The following is a 19,671-nucleotide window of genomic DNA, read 5'->3' on the forward strand; positions in this document are numbered from 1 at the left end:
TCAAACTACGCTTGAAGCTAGGCCTCATGCCAAGCAGTAGAAAGCCACCACAAAGTGATTTAATGACATTTGTAGTTTTTATCTCATAATGAACTCAGAGCATTTAAAAAACAAAAAACAGAAAAATCTTACATATATATATACACACACACACACACATATATCAATGCATACTTACAACATACATACGCACACACTGGTTTCCTGTTTTGTTTTTTGTGGTAATCCAATGTGTACAAACATGTGTGTCTCTGTTTCTTTAGCTCCCTTTTTGTTTTGTTTTCTTTTAGTTCAGTTTAGTTTTGTTGCTTCTTTTGAGACAGGATTTCCCTGTGTAACAGTCCTAGTGGCCCTGGAATTTGCATTTTAGAACAGGCTGACCCTGAACTGACAGAAATGTGTCTGCCTCTGCCTCCAGAGTGCTGGAATTAAAGATGAGCACCACCATAGCCTAGCTAGTTCCTTTTTGTCATTGGTTGTTTGGTCAGAATCCAATTTGTTTGGGTTTATTTTATTTTATTATTATTAAGATGTCATATAATATATAAAAATACTTCACTTTAGAGTTACAGAAGTATATAAAGTTGATTCACACATAACATGTGAATGCAACACACAGATTTTGTAAAGGTACTAGGAGCAGGATTTAGAAAGTTCCTTTTTACTCTAATAAATTGTGGGATCTGAAGTACGTAGGCAACATCAAATCACTGAAAACATTTGATATTTTACAAATAATACGAATGCATTAAAAACATTGCACTGATTCGCATGCATTAAAATTATTCAGTAAAATGATTAATAAAACTATTACAGCAAAATAAATAGATCTCAATAACTATTAAGACTCTTTTTCTACATTTCCATCCCCATAGGTAAGATTTACTGCCATGGATGTTTCTTCCAAAATTATACATTGGGAAAGGACCAGTGACATGAACTGTGTGTCCATTAGTTACCCCACCCAGTCACTTGTGGCAGTATATAAAACTCAAATGCCTCTGGGTGATGGTGAAGCATGCCTTTAATCCCAGCACTCCTAAGGCAAAGGCAGGCAGATCTCTGTGAGTTCGAGGCCAGCCTGGTCTACAATAGCTAGTTAAGGGCAGGCTCCAAAAGCTACAGAGAAACCCTGTCTAAGAAAAAACAAAACAGAACAAACTAAGAAAAAAACAACTCAAATGCCCAAGTCATGCTGTGTAAGCAATGATCACCACATCTGTACCCATGGCACTGCAGGAGTTAACACAATAATTCTGCTAAACTTAGGTCTCACTTTGACTGAACAAGGTAAACAAAACACAAGTTGTTAGAACTAGACAAATTTCAGACAGCCATCTACTTAGGACCTTTTGTCTCTCGATGGCGTTTTTTCAGACAGGAAGGGCGGGGACAAATGCTCATCAGCTCCTCTATGGAGCTCTACTGCCATCATCAGGATGGAGTTTCACAACTCACAGCCCCACTGAGCTTCCTTCCCATGATTCTTAGCCATGGCAGAAGATGGCGGCTGCAGACACAAAAACTGGAGGTGCTGGCTCGACTCGGGTTCCCTGACTCATCTTCAGGGACCAACACAAACATGGACTGTAAAGTTTTCTCACCAGAACCTGGAGAGGGAGGCGGCTTCCTGCCTTAGGACACAAGCTAATAGATTCAATTTGCGATCTGAGCAGTGCAAACACCGCCCCTCCACGTCCTGTTCCTGGATCTCAGGACAGCTGTGCACTAGTAACTGGGCACTAGGACACTAACATCTATATTAAGTCTCTGAAGGAGCCCAAGACTCGAGTCTGCCTACATGACAAAAGTAGAAAACGGAAGGAGACAAGGCTAGGCCACTTGAGAATCGTTTTGACGCTCACTTTCAAATATGGCTGGAAATAGGCTTGAGAAAGCAGTGCATACATACGCAAGGATAAAAGAAACACATTCCACATGATGGCAATGTTGCTCCACTGAAAAGAACATGCATTGCTCTTCTCCGCCTTTCCTACTTGAAAAAAATCTACAACACACACACAAACCAAAGCAGAATCCAACAATGTTTCTCCTTCCTTCAGAGAGAGCAAAAGTGATTCACTGACAGCTTAGCCTCCATTTTAGTTTTATCTGAGTGCCACAGCTAGTAGCTCTGTTCCTTCATCAGAAACCACCAAAAATGACTAAAGACAAAAATCCAAAGAAGGGAAGAAAGAAAGTACAGGAAACTGATGGAAGCAGGAGGAAAGGGGGAAGGAGATGGAGGTGCCCACCTTGTCAGGCCTCCTCTGTTTTGAAGCAGACAGTGGCCAGTCAGTGATCAAGCCTTGAGTTTCCTCCTCTCCAGCCGATTCTACCTCCAGTGTCTATGCTGGTGTAGGACTGTCTGGTGCTGGACGTTAAATCTTAGGCTCCAGTTCTAGGAAGAATAAGAAAATGCAGCCAGTCAATCATATCTAGAAACCAGGAAGGCTGGTTCTCTGCCAGATTCACTTCACAGATTTTCTGGTAACCAACCCACATCCTGATCCAGACACTCAGACAGATCACAGAGTTGTATCTATAGAATTTGTCCTACAAAAAACACTGAATATCTAATAAATTTCCATCTAAATTGGACTAAGTTATACATAGCTCCTCAAACCTTTATTGTTGGGAAACCTTAGAAGGTTACACAGAGTTTTAATGTCAATGTAAGCATGGATATCAAGGAAAGTAGGGAGAAAAACTGCAGAATGAAATTGTGTACTCCAAGTTTTAAGTAGAACATTCTCAAAACACATATTTTTTTAACTGATGTTTTTCAGTATGGATTTGTGAGAAGTTTTCTTCAAAGCCATACAAGGTTTCAAATGCCTTTCATTAATTTAAAGCCAGGTATGTTGGTGCAGGCATCTCTGAATCTTTTGTAAGTTAAGTCACCCCCTCAAAGTAGTAAGTGGGTTTGTTTCCTCCACTGAGCATGCCACATCACATCCAATTCCCTGTCCCAGCCTCTTAGATGTGGCCTGTATCTCCTTAGAAAGTCTTCCCTTGGGGATAAGACAATTGAAGATCAGGACCTTACTCAGTCAACATCAGAGAAACTTCTTCCTGCAGCATATGCCCACAAAAACAGAGACCAACAGTCATATAATATGCAGAAAGTAACAAACTTTAAAGTACTCAACCCTAAGAAAGAAGGAAGGAAGGAAGGAAGGAGAAAAAGAACAAAGTCTTCATGACCCCCCTCCCCCCCCCAGGGCTCAGGAGCTCTCAGGAGAGAAGATGGATAGAGTGGTTTAAGAGTCAGGGGGGATGGAGGACGCCACTGAGGCCTTCTGGACACAACATGGCTACAACACATATCAACTCAGACACTGAGGCAGCATGCACAAGGCCTACATGGCACTGCTCAAGATGGGGTCCTGGAGCTGAAAGGAGAAGATGACACAATTCCAACCCTAACCCCAAAACTGTTTCCCATTGACAGCCAGTTAGAAATGCAAAATTAGCTTTCCTCAAGGAAGGACACTGAGAAATCAAACTACGCTTGAAGCTAGGCCTCATGCCAAGCAGTAGAAAGCCACCACAAAGTGATTTAATGATATTTGTAGGTTTTATCTCATAATGAACTCAGACCATTTAAAAAACAAAAAACAGAAAAATCTTACATATATATACATATACACACACATACATCAATGCATACTTACAACATACATACGCACACACTGGTTTCCTGTTTTGTTTTTTGTGGTAATCCAATGTGTACAAACATGTGTGTCTCTGTTTCTTTAGCTCCCTTTTTGTTTTGTTTTCTTTTAGTTCAGTTTAGTTTTGTTGCTTCTTTTGAGACAGGATTTCCCTGTGTAACAGTCCTAGTGGCCCTGGAATTTGCATTTTAGAACAGGCTGACCCTGAACTGACAGAAATGTGTCTGCCTCTGCCTCCAGAGTGCTGGAATTAAAGATGAGCACCACCATAGCCTAGCTAGTTCCTTTTTGTCATTGGTTGTTTGGTCAGAATCCAATTTGTTTGGGTTTATTTTATTTTATTATTATTAAGATGTCATATAATATATAAAAATACTTCACTTTAGAGTTACAGAAGTATATAAAGTTGATTCACACATAACATGTGAATGCAACACACAGATTTTGTAAAGGTACTAGGAGCAGGATTTAGAAAGTTCCTTTTTACTCTAATAAATTGTGGGATCTGAAGTACGTAGGCAACATCAAATCACTGAAAACATTTGATATTTTACAAATAATACGAATGCATTAAAAACATTGCACTGATTCGCATGCATTAAAATTATTCAGTAAAATGATTAATAAAACTATTACAGCAAAATAAATAGATCTCAATAACTATTAAGACTCTTTTTCTACATTTCCATCCCCATAGGTAAGATTTACTGCCATGGATGTTTCTTCCAAAATTATACATTGGGAAAGGACCAGTGACATGAACTGTGTGTCCATTAGTTACCCCACCCAGTCACTTGTGGCAGTATATAAAACTCAAATGCCTCTGGGTGATGGTGAAGCATGCCTTTAATCCCAGCACTCCTAAGGCAAAGGCAGGCAGATCTCTGTGAGTTCGAGGCCAGCCTGGTCTACAATAGCTAGTTAAGGGCAGGCTCCAAAAGCTACAGAGAAACCATGTCTAAGATAAAACAAAACAGAACAAACTAAGAAAAAAACAACTCAAATGCCCAAGTCATGCTGTGTAAGCAATGATCGCCACATCTGTACCCATGGCACTGCAGGAGTTAACACAATAATTCTGCTAAACTTAGGTCTCACTTTGACTGAACAAGAAAAACAAAACACAAGTTGTTAGAACTAGACAAATTTTAGACAGCCATCTACTTTGGGCCTTTTATCTCTTGATGGCGTTTTTTCAGACAGGAAGGGCGGGAGAAAAATGCTCATCAGCTCCTCTATGGAGCTCTACTGCCATCATCAGGATGGAGTTTCACAACTCACAGCCCCACTGAGCTTCCTTCCCATGATTCTTAGCCATGGCAGAAGATGGCGGCTGCAGACACTAAAACTGGAGGTGCTGGCTCGACTTGGGTTCTCTAACTTCTCTTCAGGGACCAACACAAACATGGACTGTAAAGTTTTCTCACCAGAACCTGGAGAGGGAGGCGACTTGTGCCTTAGGACACAAGCTAATAGATTCAATTTGCAATCTGAGCAGTGCAAACCCCGTCCCTCCACGTCCTGTTCCTGGATCTCAGGACAGCTGTGCACTAGTAACTGGGCACTAGGACACTAAGGTCTATATTAAGTCTCTGAAGGAGTCCAAGACTCGAGTCTGCCTACAAGACAAAAGTAGAAAACAGAAGGAGGCAAGGCTAGGCCACTTGAGAATCGTTTTGACGCTCACTTTCAAATATGGCTGAAATTGGCTTGAGGAAGCAGTGCATACATGCGCAAGGATAAAGTAAACACATTCCACATGATGGCAATGTTGCCCCACTGAAAAGAACATGCATTGCTCTTCTCCGCCTTTCCTATTTTAAAAAAATCTACAGCACACACACAAACCAAAGCAGAATCCAACAATGTTTCTCCTTCCTTCAGAGAGAGCAAAAGTGATTCATTGACAGCTTAGCCTCCATTTGAGTTTTATCTGAATGCCACAACTAGTAGCTCTGTTCCTTCATCAGAAACCACCAAAAATGACTAAAGACAAAAATCCAAAGAAGGGAAGAAGGAAAGTACATGGAAACTGATGGAAGCAGGAGGGAAAGGGAAGGAGATGGAGAGCTGAAGTGCCCACCATCTCAGGCCTCTTCTGTTTTGAAGCAGTCAGTGGCCAGTCAGTGAGCAAGCCTTGAGTTTCCTCCTCTCCAGCCGATTCTACCTCCAGTGTCTATGCTGGTATAGGACTGTCTGGTGCTTGACATTAAATCTTAGGCTCCAGTTCTAGGAAGAATAAGAAAATGCAGCCAGTCAATCATATCTAGAAACCAGGAAGTCTGGTTCTCTGCCAGATTCACTTCACAGATTTTCTGGTAACCAACCCACATCCTGATCCAGACACTGAGACAGATCACAGAGTTGTATCTATAGAATTTGTCCTACAAAAAACACTGAATATCTAATAAATCTCCATCTAAATTAGACAATGTTATACATAGCTCCTCAAACCTTTATTGTTGGGAAACCTTAGAAGGTTACACAGAGTTTTAATGTCAATGTAAGCATGGATATCAAGGAAAGTAGGGAGAAAAACTGCAGAATGAAATTGTGTACTCCAAGTTTTAAGTAGAACATTCTCAAAACACATATTTTTTTAACTGATGTTTTTCAGTATGGATTTGTGAGAAGTTTTCTTCAAAGCCATACAAGGTTTCAAATGCCTTTCATTAATTTAAAGCCAGGTATGTTGGTGCAGGCATCTCTGAATCTTTTGTAAGTTAAGTCACCCCCTCAAAGTAGTAAGTGGGTTTGTTTCCTCCACTGAGCATGCCACATCACATCCAATTCCCTGTCCCAGCCTCTTAGATGTGGCCTGTATCTCCTTAGAAAGTCTTCCCTTGGGGATAAGACAATTGAAGATCAGGACCTTACTCAGTCAACATCAGAGAAACTTCTTCCTGCAGCATATGCCCACAAAAACAGAGACCAACAGTCATACAATATGCAGAAAGTAACAAACTTTAAAGGACTCAACCCTAAGAAGGAAGGAAGGAAGGAAGGAAGGAAGGAAGGAAGGAGAAAAAGAACAAAGTCTACATGAACCCACCCCCCGCCCCCCCCCAGGGCTCAGGAGCTCTCAGGAGAGAAGATGGATAGAGTGGTTTAAGAGTCAGGGGGGGATGGAGGACGCCACTGAGGCCTTCTGGACACAACATGGCTACAACACATATCAACTCAGACACTGAGGCAGCATGCACAAGGCCTACATGGCACTGCTCAAGATGGGGTCCTGGAGCTGAAAGGAGAAGATGACACAATTCCAACCCTAACCCCAAAACTATTTGCCATTGACAGCCAGTTAGAAATGCAAACTTAGCTTTCCTCAATGGAAGGACACTGAGAAATCAAACTACGCTTGAAGCTAGGCCTCATGCCAAGCAGTAGAAGGCCACCACAAAGTGATTTAATGACATTTGTTCTTTCTATCTCATAATGAACTCAGAGCATTTAAAAACAAAACCAGAAAATTTTGCAGATATATGTATATATATATAAGATACATATATACACAAGACATACACACTCTGGTTTCCAGTTGTGTTATTCCAATGTGTATAAATGTGTGTCTCTGTAAGTCTTTATTTAGTTGCCTTTTTTATTTTGTTTTATTTTAGATGAGTTTAGTTTTGTTGCTTCTTTTGAGACAGGATTTCCCTGTGTAACAGTCCAACTGGCCCTGGAATTTTCATTTTAGAACATTTTTGAACTCAAAGAAATGTGCCTGCCTCTGCCTCCAGAGTGCTGGAATTAAAGATGAGCACCACCATAGCCTAGCTAGTTCCATTTTGTCTTTGGTTGTCAGAATCCAATTAGTTTGGGTTTAATTTATTTTATTATTATTATTCTTTAGATGTCATGGAGCAGGCTTTAGAAAGTTCATTTTTCTCTAATAAATTGTGGGATCTGAAGTATGCAGGCAATATCAAATCAGTGAAAACATTTGATATTTTAGAATTGATTCAAATGCATTGAAAACATTGAACTGATTCGCATGCATTAAAATTATTCAGTAAAATGATTAATAAAACTATTACAGCAAAATAAATAGGTCTCACTATTAAGAATCGTTTTCTACATTTCTATCCCCATAGGTAAGATTTACTGCCATGGATGGTTCTTCCAAAATTAGGCATTGCGAAATGACCTAAATGACATATACTATGTGTCTGTTAGTTACCCCACCCAGTCACTTGTAACAGTTTATTAAACTCAATTGCGGGCCAGGTGGTGGTGGTGGTGCACACCTTTAATCCCAGCACTAGGGAGGCAGAGGCAGGTGGATCTCTGTGAGTTTGAGGCCAGCCTGGTCTACAAGAGCTAGTTCTAGGACAGGCTCCAAAAAAAACGAACAATGCCTAGGTCATGCTGTGTAAGCAATGATCCCCCTCATCTGTATCCATCTCACTGCAGGAGTTAACACAATAATCCTTTGCTTCCCAATCTTTCAGCATAACTTTATTGTGCAAAACCAACAATAAATTAATGGGACCAAAAGTGTAAGAACACCTTAAGTATCCAGCAAGGCTAAAAGCAAAATGTCATAAAAAAAGAAATATCCCCCTCAGCTAAATTTATGTCTCACTTTGACTGAACAAGAAAATCAAAACACAAGAAGCCCTTAGATCCAGACAAAACTCCGGAAGCCATCTCCTTTAGTCTCTGGGTAGCGTTTTTTCAGACAGGAAGGGCGGGAGACCAGAGCACACCAGGTCCTTCATGGAGCTCTACTGCCATCATCAGGATGCAGTTTCACAACCCACAGCGCCACTGAGCTTCCTTCCCATGATTCTTAGCCATGGTGGAAGATGGAGGGTGCAGAGAACTACAACCTTACATGCCGACTCTGGTTCTGTAACTTCTCTACAGGCCCCAACAGATAGATGGACTGCAGAGTTTTCTCACCAGAATCTGGAGAATGGGGCGCCTTCCAGCCCTAGGACACTAACTAGTAGATTCCTATTGCAAGGGGAGCGGTGCAAACCCTGCCCCCCACTACCTGTTCCTGCATTTCAGGACAGCTGTGTCCTAGTAACTGGGCACTAGGACAATAAGGTCTATATTAAGTCTCTGAAGGATCCCATGATTCCAGTCTGCCTACACGAAGGAGGCGAGAATGGACAGAAATAGGCTTGAGAAAGCAGTGCATACATGCGCAAGGATAAACGAAACACATTCCACATGATGGCACTGTTGCCCCGTTGCAAAGAGGGCAACATTCGTGCATTGCTCTGCTCCCGCCTTTCCAATATGAAAAAAACGTACAATACAAAGGCAGAGTACAAAACTGTGACAGGCAGAACTTCTTTAAAAGGGAGAATTGATTTATTGAGAGCTTAGCTTCCATTTTAATTTTCTAATTTTCTGTCAATGTCACAATTGGCAGGTCTAGACCTTCACAGGAATCCACCATCAAAGCACAAAAGACAAAATTCTTAAGAAGGGAAAATGGAAAGTATAAATTCCAACCACAGAGATCACAGGGCTGTGCCTATAAACTTTTGTCTCATAAATAAAACTAAATACGAAAAAAAAAATTGCATCTACACTGGACCATGTTATGCGTAGCTCCTCATACCTCTATTTTTGAGGAAACTTTGGAGGTGACACACAGTTTTACTGTCAATGCAAGCAGTGCTCTCAAGGGAAGTAGGAAGAAAAACGTAGCAAAAGGAAACTGTGCTGTCCAAGGTTTAAGTAGAAGAAGCTCAAAAGGGCTAAATTTGTTTACCAAAACAACAACAACAACAACAACAAAAAAACCAAAAAAAAACCCCCAAAAACAAAAAACTGGTACTTTTCATTATGGATTTCTGAGCAATTTTCATCAAAGCCATACAAAGTTTGAAAGGCCAGGTATATTGGTGCAGGCATCTTTGAATCTTTTATCATCTCCTCAAAGGAGTAAGTGGGTTTGTTTCCTCCTACTGAGCATGCCAGGTTACATCCAATTCCCTGTCCCAACCTCTTAGGTGGGGCCTGTCTCTTCTTAGAAAAATCTTCCCTTGAGGGATAAGACAACTGAAGGAGAGCAAATGATACACTGGAAAGGAAGACATCAAGGTATCTTTACTTGTAGACGATGACAGTAGACAGAAGTCATCCTGAAAATTCCACTAGGAAATGCCTAAACACTTTAAGCAAATTGGCTAAATAGGAAGTAGCCTCACAAATCACTATATTAAATAAATCTCAGGTACCTAGGGCATGCTAAGTAAGCAACGAACCCCACCTGTATATCCATTGCCCTGTATGGGGTAACATAATTCTTTCCTCCTCAATCTCCTAACTTTATTGTGTAAGACCTACAACAAATTAATGTGACCAAATTTTTAAGAACAGCATACATATCCAGCAAGGGTAAAAATCAAGAGTTATAAAGAAGGAAACATTCTCCCCATAACAAAAAGAGTCCTAAGACCTCTGCTAAATTTAGGTGTGACTTTTGATGAATGTGGAAAACAAAATAAAAAAAAAATGGCTTTTAAATTACTCAGAGCTGGGCAAAATTCTTAGCAACCATTTTATTTGGGTCTCTGGATGCCGTTTTTTCAGACAGGAAGGGCGGGAGGCCAGAGGGTACCAGGTCCTTCATGGAGCTCTACTGCCATCATCAGGATAGAGTTTCACAACTCACAGCACCACTGAGCTAAGCTTCCTTCCCATGATTCTTAGCCATGGCGGAAGATGACAATTACAAGAAAACTAGAAGCCCACATGGGCTTCCTCGACTTCTCCTCAGGCCTCAAGAGAAATACAGACCGTTCAGTTTTCTCACTAGAACCTGGAGAAGGAGGCGCCTTCCTGCCCCAAGATATGAGCTAGTAGATTCAATTTGCGATCTGAGCGGTGCAAACCCTGCCCCTCACTTCCTGTTTTTGGACCTCAGGACAGCTGTGCACTAGTAACTGGGCCTTCAGTCAACAGGGTTTATATTAAGACTCTAAAAGGGCTCCTCATTTCAGTTTGCGTACAGAAAAAGAAAAAAAATGGTATGAGGCCAGGCAAACTTGGTAATTTAAAATCCCCTGACCCTTACCTTCCAAATGGGTAGAAGCCGATTTTACAAAGCTGTGTCTGCACATGGAAGGGTATGTATGAAACAATTTCCACACGAGGGCAGTGTTGCTCCAGAATAGAGAAGGTATCCTGTATGCATCTCCTCTCAGGCCTTTCCAGACTGAAAAAAAAAAAAATCCCTTGCAAAGTCTCCAGTAACTGAATGAGCCTTGGTTTCCTTGTTCCCTGTTTGGGTGCATGCTGCACTGCACTCTCAGAGCTTAGCTTCTATTTTTTCATTTATATCAATGCCATATCTAATGGGTCTGCACCTGCATTGGACCTCCACTATCAAAAGACAAAAAGAAGCCCGTAAATAGATACATGAGTAAATGGATAAATAAATACATCTCAGAGCAATACCAGGAAGAAGGAAAGACAGATGAAAGTGAGATCTGAGGCAACCACCTTCTCTTTGGAAGAAGTCAGTGTTCTGTCAATGGTCCAATCTTGCATTTCTCCTGGTCTGCACCAGCAGCTTCTCCATCCAGTGCTTGCTCACGGTGGCTGCCTGATTTCTGGTCTCGCCTCGCAGAACTAGGCATCCAGGTCTAGGTAGGAAAAAAAATGCGGTCACCACAGTGCTTGAAAAAAAGCAAATCTAATTGTTATTATCTACTTTCACACCACAACTTCCCTGGCTATCATAGACCACTGGAGATCTACACAAAGAGATCTAGAAAATGGGCCTGGGTGCACAGTGGGAGGCTGACATTAGCGGCACAGATACCCGTCAACACGGAATGCTGGACAAATCCCTACAAGGAGAAACACATGTGTGTATTGAAATGTCTCTGATTTCCAACTGGATATATCACAGAGTTTCTCTCGGGGCTCCCTCCTATCCAATGGGAACATAGGCGGCCCACTGCTCTTTCCTATAGTTTAACTGCATACATGTTGTTGTTTTGATACTGGACTGTTTAGCATACTTTAGTCTTACACTTTCCCTTGGCCTACATAATGTGTTCCAGGGTCGCTTAAGCTTGATGCTGAGATTCTGCCTCAGTGGATTTCTGGGTTCGCAACCTGTCTATATGCCACAAATATACTTGTTAGATTAACGTATGTAACATGCTTGTTAGATTAATTCCATTTTGACACTAAGTTATGAGATCTAGATGCTGTATATTGGTTATTTTAAGATAATTTTAGATTTGTCGGTCTATCAAAATTCCATATGGTTTGGATGCTCACCTTAGGAGACCTGGATAGAGGTGGGCGGTCCTTGGGCTTCCCACAGGTCAGGGAACCCTGATTGCTCCTCCAGCAGATGAGGGAGGGGAACTTGATCGGGGGAGGGGGAGGGAAATGGGAGGCGGTTGCGGGGAGGAGGCAGAATCCTTAATAAATAAATAAATTAAAAAAAAATTCCATATGACTTTTAGGGTCAGGCATTCTGCTTCTGCAGAATGGTCATTAGGACAATGAGGTCTGCCACAACAGTGAAAATCTCTTCTGGTAATATGGCCAACTTAACTATAGTTAGCTTTCCACCCCACAAACATGGCATGTATCTCTTGGTCACGTATGTGAGATGTAGCCTGTTAGTAAGAGGACACTACTTAAAATCCTGCTGACTCATACTTTAAGGAGCAGGAGACAGGCGTCCCCACCAAGAGTTGAAAGTTCATGCCCCAGATAAAAAGACCAAAATGCCAACCCGCAACTTCCTGTCTGCTAGTCTAAGCACCTGCAGGTCCTCTGTTGGCTCCTTGCACTTACTTCATTTTTAATACTACGATTGTACTGCTGTCCAAGTTTCTCCTCTTGCCTCAGGGGAAAGGCACTGGGCCCCAAAGTCTAAGCCAGGTGTATCCTTCCAGGAATTCTTTCCCCACTGCTAGACTCACGGGAATGAAGCTGTAATGGTGCCGTGTGTACTGTAATTATTCCTGCACAATGGCAATAGTGCTCTATAGACAGTCACAAGGGCCACCCTTGACTGCTTTACTCCCGCCCTCCAAGCCCAATAGTGATTCTAATAATAGTCAGAATCAGAATCTAGAGACAAAGGCCTAGGAACGCGGTTGGTTAGCATTTTGTAACTGATAATTCTCCACTGAACCTTATCCATTCAGACATGTTTTACTTCCCTTGAAGTTAACTTGTGCTTCAAGGGCTAAACTTGGTGGATGAAGGCCGAGAAGAGACAACTCTGAAGCCTGTAAATCCTCTCTCAGACACAATTAACAAATGCCAAGTGTTTGTTTGTATTCAAAACATAAGTCCCGCCCTAGGACTTCCTGTGTCTGTACGTCCTGGAAGCTTCCAAATCCCTGGTACACAGGCCTCTCGCGTTCCAGGTTCTACATAAATAGTTCTTGGGCTCGGATCATACTTAGGGCCTTAGAAATACGCCTGTGCCTAGCGAACCAACCCTAACACAGAATATGCCCATGCCTGAAGAAGTATGCCTAGAGCGGCCTTGGCATTGAATACAGTGAAGAAACTGTTCATTGAGTCTCTGAAACTCTGACCGCACGATGGCAGTAGTGTTCCATAGAGCGCCAGCACCGCCATCTTAGCTGTCTCCTCTCCCGCCCTTCGTAGTCTGAAAAAACAAAACCGCCACTCTGAGACCAAAAAAAAAAAAAAAAAAAAAAGGCCAAGAAATCCTGTTCGAAATCAGTGGAGCCCCTAGAGCAGCCATTTTACTTTTGTTTTCCTTCTAGGCCAAATTAAGGACTAAAACCACTGAGTTCGGACTTTCGCCTTTTCTCAAGGTAAATTTCCACCGCAGTACCTGTCCAGTAAATTGCCCACTGCGACTCACTGCGTAGACTGGCAGCCTACAACTCGCCAAAATCTGCCAGATCCAGCCACTCAAGGGCTGCAATTAAATCACGCTGCCATTAGCTGTGCCACCAGACTAGGCACCTTTTCTTTCTTAAAGAAACTAGCAAGTTTGCAGAAGCACTCTGGGTATTTGTACATATGCGTACTCCCCGCCTAGCCCATCTCAAAAAAAAAAAAAAAAAAACTAATCAGAGGCAAAGGCATCAAGAAACATGGAGGCTGCTTTACATTTGATTTGTTTGGATAAGCTCACAGCAGTAAATTCTTAGTTTCTGTTTGAAACCAAATCGAGAACTACCTCTCTACATTCTCAGTCTTGATATCTTGGGATTATATACCACCATTCTTTGCTTTGTCTTTGGCAACCCAAATTATCAGCTTGTTGCTTTATGAGCAAATCTTCGTAAGCCTCACCTAAAGGATATAAAGAAATTAAAAAAAAAAATCAGTGGCAGAAATAGGCCATCTGTAAGCATCCTGACTTGACTTACTAATATTAATGACAAAATTACTTTGATCATTGTTAAAACAACCAAGATTATCGCTACAGGAATTTTTCAATGGGGGAAGAAATAAATCAGGCTCAATCCTGAATTCAGCAGAGGCAGCTGGGGATTTACAGGCAGGAGCTAAAGGAGGGATGGAGAGATGTGCAGAGAAAATAATGCGTGGAGGGGGAGTCCACAGGGGTAGGGGAGGGAAATATGTTGTTTAGTAAGGAGGGAGACCCTGGACACCATCCCCAGCATAGCAAAGCAAAAATTGTGGCACATCCCTGTAACCCCAGGACAAGGTAGAGACAGGAGATGAGGCACTCCTGTCTCAAAAAACAACAAAAGAAAAAAATCAGAGAATTAATTTTTTAAAAATAAGAAGCTTATCAGCAAGTACCTATTTGCTTCCTAGAAGGCATTCTCAGATATCTTCCTTGGGCCACGAAAGTAGATGGGCGTTTACTAGGGAACAGGAAAAGGATAAGAGATAAAAAGTTAGGGTACTGCGGATGCATAAAATCGAAGCATGCTAAGCGTAAATGAAAATGTCACAGGAAACTTGATACTGTACAAGTAATTTCCATTTAAAAAAATCTACATTTAACTTACTGATCAGTGGGAAACTAGCAAAAGGATTCCTAACACCACAAATAACAGAAAAGTCTTCATTTCTCAAACTTCTGAGGAGTCCTGAAGATAATGAAAGTAGAAAAATGAAATAAAAATCATTAGTATTATTAAAAACATGTACAACACTACCAATAATTATTTTAGTTAGATCTCATAAAAAAGTACCAGGATCAGCTATGACGAAATGGTTTGATCACAGATATTCACTTATCTAGTTGATGCTACTCTACTTTATCATTGCAAATATCCTGGAAAGGAAAACTTCAAGTGTGTTAGTTTGATGTTAATATTAGCACTGCTTCTTTCCTTGTAATCTTCTATTTATTGGCCCTAAACCAAATTTTTAATTTTTGGGCCAAGGAAATGAATGTACTCAGATCCTGAAGCCAACTTGGCCTCTAGCCCTTCTCCAGTTGCTCTCGTTGTTCAAGGCAATGAGATAGACTTTTGCTGTGTCCATATACCTGAGCAAGCACATATGCTGCTTTAAAATAGCACCTCCAAACAGGCACTAGGTGCTAAGTTCCTGGAAACTGGGAGGTGGAAGCAGAATGCACAGGATTAAGACCTTGGCTACATTAAGTTCCTGGGCAGCCTGGACTCAGTGAAAGCTGCCAAAACAAATCCACAGAGTTGGGGAGTTGGCGGGTAACACTTTTACTAAATCGGTTTCTTACGCAGTAATGCTGCATAAGGAAAAGGTAAAATAAAGGAATAATACAGAGGTTAAGTAAGGCCCGCTAGGCTCAAGGCTTCCACCACCAAAGTCCCGCCCCATAACTTCTGGAAAGATGCGGGCTGCTCAGGCATTTTTCACCATGGATAAATCTGTTTTCAGGTCAACATCAAGCTTTTGCCCAAAACTACTGGACTAACACAGACGAAAAAGGGTGGACCAGTTTAAAGTTGTGGCTAGCTGGGCTTCTATGCGGAATGAATTTATATAAACCAGCAGTCCTCACGATAATGCAGTAACTGCTCTATTTGATTTAAAACTACATCCGCATGATGGCAGTAGTGCTCCTTAGTGTTTCAGCAATACCAGCAAGCGGTCCTCCTCCCGCCCTTCGGAAAAAGGGAGGAGGCATGAATCAGTTCAAGCTCCTGAAAACATCCCTAATAGGTCATTAGAAAAGAAATCAAAGAAATCTCATTAATTTTTGTCTCTTTTCCACATAAAAAGAAACAGAGGCTGGATATCATTATGCTTATCAAGTATTTTTTTAAAAAAAGTAATTGAGTCGCTTCTCCTGGCAAAAGCCTTTAATACCAGCAACTGGGGAGCGGAGGCAGGCAAATCGCTGAGTTCCAGGCCTGCGTGAACTAATTTTGGCCTACAAAATTACAGGCAGGACTATATTGAGGGACCATATCTCAAAAATTAATTAATAAGCCAGGCAGTAGCAGGGCATACCTTTAAAACCAGTACTCGGGAGGCAGAGGCCTGGGGATCTCTGTGCCTTCGAAGCCAGTCTGGTCTACAAGAGCTTTCTCTAGGCCAAGCACCAAAGCAACAGAGAGAAAAGGTTATTTAAAAAACAAACAAACAAACATAAAACTAATAATTTTGTTTCCTCCATGTATGGTATATTACTGTAGTCTCACCTGATGCAGAATTTCTACCTGAACCACTGATCTCCTTGCCAGCCTATGGATGAAACAGCGAACCAACACAATAAAGCAACCATCTCACAGCTAGCTTTCACAGCTCAGCTCTCACTCACTGGGCATCACATCTCTAGTGTTTTCCCAACTTATCAAAAATGATCTAAATCTAAGAAAATTTTATATTAAATTTAAAAAAGGAAGAAAGAAAAATGTGGGACCTCAAGAGCAGGAGTACCTCTCCAGGTAACAAACCATGTCCTTTTTTGGTTCATCTTTGCATCTCCAAAGTAATTTCCCATTTTCTTTCTTTCTTTCTTTCTTTCTTTCTTTCTTTCTTTCTTTCTTTTTTTTTTTTTTGGTTTTTCGAGACAGGGTTTCTCTGTGGCTTTGGAGCCTGTCCTGGAACTCACTCTGTAGACCAGGCTGGTCTCAAACTCACAGAGATCTGCCTGCCTCTGCCTCCTGAATGCTGGGAATAAAGGTATGCGCCACCATTGCCCATCCTCCCATTTTCTTAAAAAAAAAAAAAAGACCTAGGCCATAGAGTTTGTTAGCAGCCTTTTGGCCAAAACCTTAAGGGGAGTGCCCAGGGAGTTCTCACTATATGCACCACATGGCAGGATTCCTGTGTAGGTGTCTTCTTAGGCTTTTATTCACTAAAGCCCCAAGAAGGAAGAACAGAGCTGTCCCTGTGTTAAACAGTCTACAAGGCCAATAGGCTGGGGCTGGAGAGATGGCTCAGTGGTTAAGAGCATTTCCTGTTCTTCCAAAGGTCCTGAGTTCAATTCCCAGCAACCACATGGTGGCTCACAACCATCTGTAATAAGGTCTGGTGCCCTCTTGTGGCCTGCAGGCATACACACAGACAGAATACTGTATAAATAAGAAATAAATAAATATTTATTTATTTAACTAGCTGAACTTTAATGCTAGTTAAATTAAGTACCTAGTTAAGAGGTATTACAGACCAAGCCAAACTATCTTGGGCTATTTTCTGTCTCTCTGAAAGTCATTCACTGCCTGCTGGTGCCTGAACTAACACCCCAGTGATTAGCAAAACCTTAAAATGTATTCTTAAATGTATCCAATGGCTTTCGTCAATCCAAAAGTTATCTGTTTTGCAACCTACATCAGAGCTCTTCCCTTGGCTATAACTCATACACCCGTGACCCCTACCAAAACACTTGGTAAATATTTGATTTATAGCCTTTAAATATCATGTAAGTGCTTTGACTGTGGAACAAGGTATTTGTGTTCCTGGGTGTCGGTCACTCTGGTTCCAAAATAAAGCATCATCTCTTATTCCCTTTGAAGTAAGACCTGCGCTTTTTACATGGATGCTTTCATTTGCCCTTTGAACACAGCACTCTGCCTTGCCATTAAATAGACTTCAACTGCTTTCTGTATCTTCTTTGGGTGTGTATGCGCTATCATATGTCTTCTAGAGAAAAGTATTAAAGCTATGTTCTCATTCGGATCTATCACATAGGCCAAGTCAGAGGATCAGAAAATAAATACTCTCACAAAGCCTGTTAAAACCACATTTTGAATTGTTTCCTTTAGTCCCTTTCAATAGAGTCCAAATTCTTTCACACAACAATAAATTTGTATTAAAATTAGATGTTTGTACATTATGGTGTGCAAAGAAATTTCCACTCCTTGAGCTAAGTGTAGTGTAGTGATATTTTGTTTGTGTTTTAATAAATGAAGCTTGCCTGAAGACCACAGAGCAGAGCTAAGTCACTAGAGGCCAGGGCGTGGTGGCTCACACCTAAAAATCCCAGAACTCAAGGCCACCCTGAGCTGTGGGAAAGGACTGAAAAGGGAAACAGAATTCACACAAAGGTGCTCCCAGCACTTTAATCCCTGCCCTAGGGAGGTGGAGACAGGAGTGATAAGGCTGGGCGGAGAGAGGAATGTAAGGAGGAGGAGACAAGAGCTTATTGGAGTCTAAGGTTTGGTGGAGACACAGTGCCTTCTAGGCAGTCTGAGGATCACCCTCTTAGCTCTGAGCATTGGTAGAGGTAAAAGGTCTCTCTAATGGTTTACTGCTCTGCTTCACTGACCTTCAGCTTTAACCCCTATATCTATCTCTGGGTTTTGATTAATTAAGACCAACTGCAGTGTGTTGATTCAGCTCAGTAATCTTCATGTTCTACAGGCTGAGGCAGGAGAATTAGCACAAGTTTGAGGCCAGCCTAAGTTACAAGTGTGACCAGGCAAAAGCTGTTATAAAGTGTGACCTTGCCTAAAAAACAAAAAAAATAACCACACCTGAAATAGCAAAATCTCTCTGTGTCCTCTCTCCTGCCTCTCCATCACCTCTTCATCCATCCCAATGGCACACTTGATGACTTTGTTTTATTTTCTTTCGTGGGGGGGAATGCAACAGGGATGAGGGTAAAATATGGGGAAACCGGGAGGTGAACATAATTGGGGTGCATGATGTGAAACTCCCAAAGATTCCATAAAGAAGTTTTAAAACAAAATAAAAAGAAAGAAAAAAAAGTCAATAAACCAAGTAACAAAAACAGTCCTGATTCCTAAGCAGCCTGACAAAATTACATATAAATTATCAAGTTCTCATTTTTAGAAAGTAAATCATTACCAAAGATACTTGTCATTTCATTCACTATATTCACCCACATGTGCTACATAGTATCCATACGTATATAAATGCACATTAAGGTTGAAACCTTAATGACAATGACTCATCCCGAGTAGGATTTTCTCTTGTCTTCTGTGTCAATGATATACTCCGCAGGCTTCCATTACTTCCATATTAAGACATTTTCCCTAGACGGAAATCTTTTTATATTTATTCTTGGAAGTAGATCTTCTTCCAAATTACAAAAATCGCACCATTGCTGGTAATGTGTTCTCATTTGGAGAATTACAAAGTCAAAAGATTGTTAAACACCTAATCAAAATTAGAACAACTTCTTTATATATTGTCATATTGCCTCTATCCACATATCACACACTACATATAGAATATTAGTTGAAGATACATTACATATGGGAGCTGGGCTGTGGGCCCCCAAAGAGTAAAGATAAAGAAAATCCAACTACACACACACACACACACACACACACACGCACACACTTTTAACCTAAAACCTAGTTACTTTGCACCTGAAGGGTTCAGATAGATTACTCTACCACCTATTACAGCTTTTTACAATTTGAAGTCTTACAAGCATGCTAACTATTCATTAAAATACAAACTTTTCCCCTTGAATCTCACGTCTGTAGCCCAGGCTGACCTTGACCTCAAAGACATCCACCCACCTGCCTGTGAATGACTGGCTGCTGGGACTAAAGGCAGTGCCACCACACCCAGCCCTGGAGTATGTAATATTTTTAATATTTCTTAACTCCAATGGTTTTAGAATTAAACA

At 41.2% G+C, this 19,671-nt stretch overlaps 1 long non-coding RNA gene across 11 annotated transcripts in view; it reads right to left on the bottom strand.

Moving 5' to 3' along the window:
• Nucleotides 1-19,671, bottom strand: part of LOC142841440 (uncharacterized) — an 85,324-nt gene that overhangs the window by 53,195 nt on the left and 12,458 nt on the right. For 6 of the 11 annotated variants that reach the window (XR_012909061.1, XR_012909060.1, XR_012909058.1 and 3 more), the window contains exons 2-6: nucleotides 14,642-14,722; nucleotides 14,430-14,494; nucleotides 11,148-11,290; nucleotides 5,761-5,906; nucleotides 2,256-2,401 (exon numbers count right to left, since the gene is read on the bottom strand). This is a non-coding gene — a long non-coding RNA (uncharacterized LOC142841440). Of the gene's footprint in view, nucleotides 1-2,255; nucleotides 2,402-5,760; nucleotides 5,907-10,719; nucleotides 10,861-11,147; nucleotides 11,291-13,836; nucleotides 13,953-14,429; nucleotides 14,495-14,641; nucleotides 14,723-19,671 lie in introns of all 11 variants that reach the window. The other 5 variants (XR_012909057.1, XR_012909062.1, XR_012909066.1 and 2 more) reach the window with 5 other exon arrangements.

Source organism: Microtus pennsylvanicus, chromosome X, assembly GCF_037038515.1.
Source record: "Microtus pennsylvanicus isolate mMicPen1 chromosome X, mMicPen1.hap1, whole genome shotgun sequence".
NCBI lineage: Eukaryota > Metazoa > Chordata > Mammalia > Rodentia > Cricetidae > Microtus > Microtus pennsylvanicus.